Source organism: Myodes glareolus, chromosome 22 (genome assembly GCF_982192425.1).
Source record: "Myodes glareolus chromosome 22, mMyoGla1.1, whole genome shotgun sequence".
Taxonomy (NCBI): Eukaryota; Metazoa; Chordata; class Mammalia; order Rodentia; family Cricetidae; genus Myodes; species Myodes glareolus.
The window spans coordinates 18254225-18262816 of NC_142047.1; positions in this window are offsets into that span (position 1 = coordinate 18254225).

The window sequence follows — 8592 nt, forward strand, 5'->3', positions numbered from 1 at the left end:
ACACAGAGGCACACACACATACACAGGCACACATACACTCACAGAGGCACACATACACAGAGGTACACATACATACAGAAACACACACACACACACACACACACAGACCCCTTAAAAACCTTACCTAATTCAGAAGCAGTTCAGAGGCCAAGTATTCCCTCATCACCATAATTTTCTATGCTTGGCTCTGTCCGCATGATGAATCAAGGACTTTGGACTTTCCTTTCGTGTATATTAAAGGTCAGCTCCAAGAATTGGGATGTTCCGCCACCCCCCCCCCCCCACCAATCTCTCCCTATTCAGTCTGATTTTTTAGTTACCTTTCCTGTCAAGGTTCTAAAACACCCTGACAAACGCAACTTAAAGAAGGAAGGCTCCATTTTGGCTCCCAGACTGAGGTAGTGTCCATCATCCCGGGGAAGTCTCAGAAGCAGGAGCCTGAGGAGCTGGCCCCATTGCTTCTACAGCCAAGAACCAGGGGAATTTGTTTTAGCGTTCAGTTTGCTCTCCTCTTTTTATCCAGCTCAGGATCTCATCCTGGTGCCGCCCACAGTGGTCAGGTTTTCCCCCTCCGATTAACCTAATGAAGATAATTCCCCCAGACACACCCGCAGATGTATCTCTCGAGCGATTCTAGAGATCATTAAATTGACGATTACTTGAGTTTAGGAATCAGACTTGTACTTTCTGAAGAAATGAGGAACTGGAGCTGGAGAGATGGTCCGGTGGTGAGGAGCACATGCTGCCTTTCCATAGGGTGCAGGTTCCATTCCCAGCGCCCTCATCGTGGCTCACACACATCAAAATTCCAGCTGCAGGGAATCCAATTGCCCTCTTCTGGCCTCCAAGCACACTAGGAATGAAAGTAGTGCATAGGCATATAGTCAGGCAAAACCCTCATACATATTTAAAAAGAAAGAAATGGCAGTGGTATCTCCATCTCACCCCACCCAGCCCCAGTCTTTTGCCTCCTAATTCAGAAGCTAGTTTGTAGACTAGCAGCCACACGTCCTAATGAGCAGGCAGCCCAGCATCAGCTTCATGTCTTTTCAAGAACAAGGGCTATATAACTAATGACACATTTTGATTATTATCTCATTCCATGTGTGTTACTTTCAGGTACTGTAATACATTCTTCATACCCATCCACTGTTTAGGGGAATCCTTGTATGCATGTGATGGACCCTATTCATCAAAAAGGCATGACACTCCGCACTATGTAGAGGAAAATGGCCACTCTGGGATTCTTCCAGCAAACATTCCTCTTTTAAGCCCAGAACCTTTTTACCCGACAGTAGAGACAAGGCAAGTTCTTCTTTCACACTCAGCTTTGGATGTGTCATGCTCTTGTTGAGGACAAATAAGGCATTAATGTTCCCCGAAGACACAAAAAAATAGGGCATTAAGGACAGACCAAAGAAAATATTCTACCAGAGTTTAGTCTGATGAACCAACAAGTTTAACTGGGGTAAGTGATGGGTGATTATATTCTCCAAAAAAAAAAATCTTTGTGGCCAATAATTACTAACTATTTATACATCCCTGGAGAGAGGTGGAGCTCCTGTGCCTCATAAGCTCCTGTGAATTGAAAGCGCTTGCAAGTACTTCTACAAACCACATGAGCCACTGGGTTGATGCCTAGTATGCTATCCCATGAGCACCTGGTGCATGCCTTCTGCACCGCTAGTGTGCTGTCTTGTGAGCCCTGGTGCATGCCTTCTGCATTGCAAGCATGCTGTCCTTTATGTCCTGGTGCATGCCTTCTGCACTGCTAGTGTGCTGTCCTGTGAGCCCTGGTGCATGCCTTCTGCATTGCAAGCATGCTGTCCTTTATGTCCTGGTGCATGCCTTCTGCACCGCTAGTGTGCTGTCCTGTGAACTCTGGTGCATACCTTCTGTACTGTTAGCGTGCTATCCTGTGAACCCTGGTGTGTGCCTTCTGCATTGCAAGCATGCTCCCTTTATGCCTCAAGAGCTCCGCTTCTACCCGTGAGGGAGATCCTGTGCCAGTCACGTGAGTGTCTCACAACGCTAAACACAGCTTTTCTGATTTCAGGAACAGAAGCCATGTCGTTCATGCCTAGAAGACAGAGGTCTGCGATATTTTGCCCTAGACACGTGCTATTTGGAGTCCTTCAGATTGAAATGAAAGGGGACGGTTGAGCAACTCAAAGCTGTATGAAATATAAAGATCTCTAACAAATACAAATACTTGAGTAGATATAAAGACAATCACTAAACCCGGGCAGGGCTGTGAATGCCGGTGATTTCAGCACTTGGGAGGCAGGGGCAGGAGAGCGGTGAACGCAAGGCCCACCTGAACTACCTTCTGAGCTCTTGCCCCAGAACAAGTCCTCCACATACATGTGCCTCAGGCCACAACAAGTAAAACCTCTGTTATTTTGGTGTGTAATTGTACTTTTTATTTTAGAGGATCCAAAAGATGAACAGAATAATCATAAATATGGAAATTATACGATATGCAAAGATACGATTGGGAGCATCAATAACTAGAGACAAGGAGGAGCGCTACAACTACACAGCTTTTGTACACGGCTTTTGTGACTGGAGTTAATTTGGTATCAATTCAAAACAGACCGATGCTTGTTTAGATGTGAGCCCAACTTCCATGTTAGCCACACGCATGCAAACAACTTGTAGAACATACACACGAGGAAAGAGGAGAGCAGAAATGTATTGTCAAAACATCAATTAAACAAAAAATATCAGAACTAGATTTCCCTAAAAATCCCAGGAAGCTGCAAAGGAGATGCAAGACCAACAGCTACGAGAGAAAACAGAGAAAAGGGCAGAGGTATCCTCCTTCTCGGTGACCACCTTAAATGTAAATGTATCAGACTTCCCAAAGCAAAGGCACACATTGGGAAAATGACTTCAAACCCATGACCTAACTACGTACTCATCACCAGAGACTCATGACAGATCTAGAGGCACAGACAAACTGGAAGCCAAAGGATAGAAAAAGACAGTCCGTGTTAATGGTAACCCGAGGAGATTAACTAGATGTGAGGTGGTTAGATTGATATCGACAAAGTACAGAAAAGACAAATCAATGAAACCAAAACTTGAGGCCTTAGAAAGATTTACTAAGCTAGCTAAGAAGAAGTGAAACTTAGGGGACAGTTGTGAGGCTTGGGCAGTCTGTGGGGCCACTGGCAGTGGGACCGGGATTTATCCCTAGTGCTTGAACTGGCATCTTGGAGTACTTTCTCTTTGGAGGGATACCTTGTTCAGCTTAGATATTGGGGGAGGGCCTTGGTCTTGCTTCCAAGTGAAGTGTCAGACTTCGTTGACTCCCATGGGAAGCTTTATCCTTTCTGAGAAGTGGAAGGAGGCGGGTAGGGTGGGGGAAGGGTGGGACGGGATGAGGAGAGGGAACTGGGTATAACTATGTAAAATGAGAAAAGTTGTAATTAAAAATTTCTTAATAAAAATAGAATGCAAAAAGAGAAAAAGTAGAAACTCATTACTAAGATTTTTTAAAAAAAATGAAGGAAGTCATATTACTACTGATTTGATAGAAATAATAATGATGGACAGTACTGAGAGCAATTGTCTTCTTACAATTTGAGTAACTTGGAATAAACAAATTCTAGCAGAAACATATAAACAAGTAAGGCTGATAAGGAAAAAATCGAGAAAAGACCTCTAGGTAGGGAGAGGGTTGTCAGTAATCAAGCCCCCCAAATAGAGAAAAATCTTTTTCCAAAGGGTTTCACTGTTGAATTCAATCAAGTAGAAGATTAATTAGCACCCATGTGTATTGATTACTTTTCCTGTTGCTGTGACAGCGTCCCTGACAGAAGCCATTTCAGGAAGGGAAGGTCTAATTTGGCTCAGAGTTGATGATGATGTATCCCAACATGGCGGCAAAGAATTAATGGCAGGCTCCTCACATCCACCCACAGAAAACAGAGAGCAGCCAGTGTTCATGCGTAGCTGACTTTCTCCTTTTTATGCAGCCTGGGACCACAGCCCATGAAATGGTGCCACTCAGTTATGATAGCTTTACATCAGGTATCCTAATTTAGATGACCTCTCACAGGGACACCTGGAGGGTTGTCTCTGAGGGGTTTCTAGATCCTGTCAACTCGACATCATTGAAAACTTGACATTATTCCTCTTTCCTCAAATTCTTCCAAAGAAAACTGAAGAGAGGAGAATATTTCCTTAGTCAGTGAGGCCAGGATTAACCTGAAACCAAAAAAATTACAGGAACACTTAAACTTGCATCCCTTATGCTTGTTAATCCTCAAGGAAAGACAGCACTAAGATTCCACAGCACTAAGATGACAATATACTATGACTTGTTGGAAGGAGTGTGTCACTGTGGAGGTGGGCTTTGAGGTTTCCCATGCCTAAGCTACACTCAGCGTCTCAGTTCAATTCCTGTCTCCTGTGAATCAAGATGTATTAGCTCTCAGATCCTTCTCCAGTACCATGTCTGCCTGTATGCTGCCATGTTTCACCATGACAACAAAGGAACTGTAAGCAGTCAATTAAATGTTTTCCTTTATAGAAGTTGTGGTCGTGGTGTCTCTTCGCAGCAATAGAAACCCTAACTGTAACAGGTCCCATCGACCTCCAAATAGTACAGATTATTGTTGCTTTTGCTCTTGTTTACCCTCCAGAAGGTGACAGTAAGACCCGAGTGCTGAAGGCACCACATATGTGAATCCTAGAACATAGAGAAATTACGCTAGTATTGACCCAAAAATCCTCATTCTTAGCAACTAGCTTTTATAATACTTGAAGGTATTCTGCTTGCTACTGGAGGAGAAAAGTAATTATTAATCTAATTCAGCTGTGAATCCTGAAAACTACAGTAATTACTTCCCTGGCAATATATGACCAATGGTGTATTAGTGGCTTGAATGGCATGTGAGTAACCAATCACTTTATGATTGACTTTTCGGTTCGTTCCACAAGTTGGAAACTATACTTTAAATACTTATCAGGTCAAGAAACTGTGGATAAAAAGGTCATAGTTTACAGAATATGACCTATTATTATTTTGCTAATAGGGCATGGTATTAAACCAACTCCTAATGACTTCTCCTTATATGTATATATTAGTGCATCTCTCAAACCTTATCATAGAAACTTCTTTTTGCAGCTGATAGTGACTGACACAGAGACTCACAAATACTCAGTGTGCAAAGAATAAGAGACTGTGGAGTGCTCAGTTTTAAATGGGACATCTATAGCACACCCCCTTTTTCCCAAGGCTCATGAGCACTGTGGAAGAATGTCAGAAAGATCGTAAGAGCCAGAGGTGGTGCATTTATGTCTGGAGCACACCGCCTCCTTGTGATCCTTGGATGTAAACATTATAGGTCAGTTGAACATACAAACTCACAGCGGTTGTGACAGCATGCTCAAGACCTGTGTAAGCTAAAGCCAGACACAATCCCAACATGGGGTCTTGTCGGTGGTCATGAAATCCAACCCCTAGCTGAGGAGCTACTGGAAATTAATAAATGCCAGGAGAGGTAGGGGGCACATTCTTTAAGGGCATGACCTTGGGTAGATTTAGCACACTCCAGGGGATGGTCACAGACCCAAGAGAACATAGGCAACACTAATGAGTTAAAAATAAACAAACATTAAGGACACAAAATTGGGTAGGTATGGGTTGGGGGGTGTATCTGGGAGGAGATGGGGGGGATATATAATCAAAACACAATGTATGAAATTCTTGAGAAGTTTCAGACAAAATAGATAAAAAATTCTCAAAGAATTTCAGTCCAAACAATATAAAGAAGAAGAAAATAAAGAAAGACATATAAAAAAGAACTTAAGGGTGAAAAAGCATATTATCTCCTCAACTGCTGCCACGATGCATTTTGCAAAACCAACACCCACTCCTGACAGACACTGAGCAGGCTAGGAATAGAAAGAAACTGTTGACTTCATAAGGTCATGGTTGACGCGATTTTCCCTGTAAAAGATAAAAAAGACAGAGAGTCTTACCTCTACAATTTCTATTTAAGATGGCATCGTGACTACTAGAAAAAGCCATCAGCCCATAAGAAGAAATGCAAAGCATCCCGATTAGACGGGAGGAAGTAAAATTGCCTCTGTTTGTAGATCTACTTTCACATTTACAGAGGACAGAAAAGAGCCACAGAACAAGCCAGCAAAGATGTGGGAACCAAGAAATGACAGCAACACAGCGGGGCAGGAAGTGAACACATTTTGAGTTTTCATGTACTGGCAGTGAACTGTCTAAAAACTATGAAAGGAATTCATAATAGCATCAAAAATTGTGTAATAGAAGGGAGAACAGGACCACCCATGGGAGAGGAACTCCCAGCAGTGAGACAAAGTTCTAGGAGCTGGGGGAGGAACAGGAGAGGATCAGGACAGAATCCTGCACCCAGGCCGGTCAGTATTTCTATCATGTGTTTCCAGTCCACCCTGACCGTCTTACTCCATGTACCCTACCTTTGTCTAACATCCATTTACCAGGCTCGATTGCTCATGTTATGCTATGGACCTTATATTGCCCCTCTGCCCTCTTTATATTCTCCATTTTCCTTCCCTTTCCCATAGCCTGGCCTGGTTAGCATGATCTCTGCTCCTCAGTCTTCTGAGAGCCAAGACTGTTTCATGTGATATGACTGCGCCTGTTTGCCTTCTTTTAACTCATCTTAGGCCCAAACTCCCTCTTCTCCCATTCTTGTTTATCCATAAGTACCTGCTTCTGTTTATGTTCTTCTTCAGTTTCTACCACCTCAGTACTTATAATCTCATTACATTTTATCTTCCCCTTTCTTTTCACTTACTTTCCATTTATATCCACAAAATTACGTATTAATACACAAAGTATCACCAATGTCCCTTTCCTCACAATGGTGATTAATAATTAACTTTAGATACGACTGACATTACGCTATTTTCACAAATTTATTCCTGGCTAACAACACTTGTTGTAGACAGCATTCTACCTTAGAGGAGGACAGGGACACAGCCTGTTGCCCTGAAAGCCAGTATACTAGAGGAAACAATATCTCATTTCTTCTATAACTCAGTCCCTCTTAACCATTGCACACACTTCTATCAAAAGCAGGAAGACAAAAACAAACGGACACCCCCAAACCAACAAACCTAACAAAGGATCTGGCTCCTAAAACACAAGCAACATGGAAAACAAAGACAACATATTTCCATAAAGAACTACCAGTGCCACAGCATGGGTCACCAAAGAGAGTGACTTTAATTTCAAATGAAGAATCCAAAGGAATAAGCACAAATATATTAAAAGAATAAAAAACAAATGAAAAAACTCTTGGGTGAACTCCAAGAGAATTCAAACAGCTAAATGAAATTAAAAAGGCAATGCAGGGTATGAACATGAAATTCTATAAAGAGATGGAAATACAGACAAATAGAAAACCAAACTGAAATGATACTGAAAATGAAAAAAGTCAGGAAATCAAATAAAAGTCTCTGTAGAAGGCCTTATCAACAGAAAGGATCATGGTGGGAGGGGACAGAGTGTTAAGGGTTGAATACAAGGTAGAAGAACTGGGACATTCAGTAAAGGACAGAGGTAAATAAAAACAAACAAACCTCTGAATGTGACATGCAAGACCATAGGGACCATGAAAAGATTAGGACTATGACTAATAGGAATAAAGAAAGAGAATTGCATGCCAAAGGCACAGAAAATATTTTCAATGCAATCATAGCATAAATTCCCTCAAATCCAGGGAAAGAAGAAAAGAAGCATGTAGGACTCCGAGCAGGAAGGACTAGAAAGAATCTCCCCATTTATAGTTACAATACTAAGTATGGAGAACAAAGAAAAGGTATTGAGATTTGCGAGAAGGGAATGACAAATCACACACAAAGGGAGGGCCCTACGAATGACAGCTGATTTCCCAATAGAAACTTTAAAGAACAAAATGGCAGGGAATGGTGTGTTTTCCAGTTCTGAGGAACATGGCCAGCAGCCCTAACTACTGCTCACATCAAGGCCATAACTGATGGAGGAAGAAAAACACTCCATGACAAAAGCAGGCTAAAGGAATTTATGACCACCAACCCAGCTCTACAGAATATGGTAAAAGAAATTCTTCAGACTGATGAGAATGATAAACACACCCAAGAGGCTACAGAATTAAAAAAAAAAAAGTAGAACATTAGTGAAAACAAGTGAGGGTCAGGAAAACACCAAACATTGCAAAATTTATAAAATGACAGAAATCGACACAAACTTTTCAAGAATAACTCCGAATATTCATTGGTTGCCCAATGGTATAGACACAGGTTGGTAGATGGAATTTAAAAATAGGATCCATCTGCTTGTCGCTCCCCAAAATACCTTAGAGTCAAAGGTAGGCACTATCCTAGGGTGAAAGGATTGAAAAAGGTATTCTAAACAAATGAAACTAGTAAATACATGTCAACATTACAATCTCATAAAATATATCAGACAAAAGTAATCAGGAGAGAGGAAGGTTATTTCATACATGATTAATTCAACAAGAGGAAATTATAACTCTAAATATCAATGTATTGGATACTGCCATGCCCAGTTTTATAAAACACACACTACAAGATGTA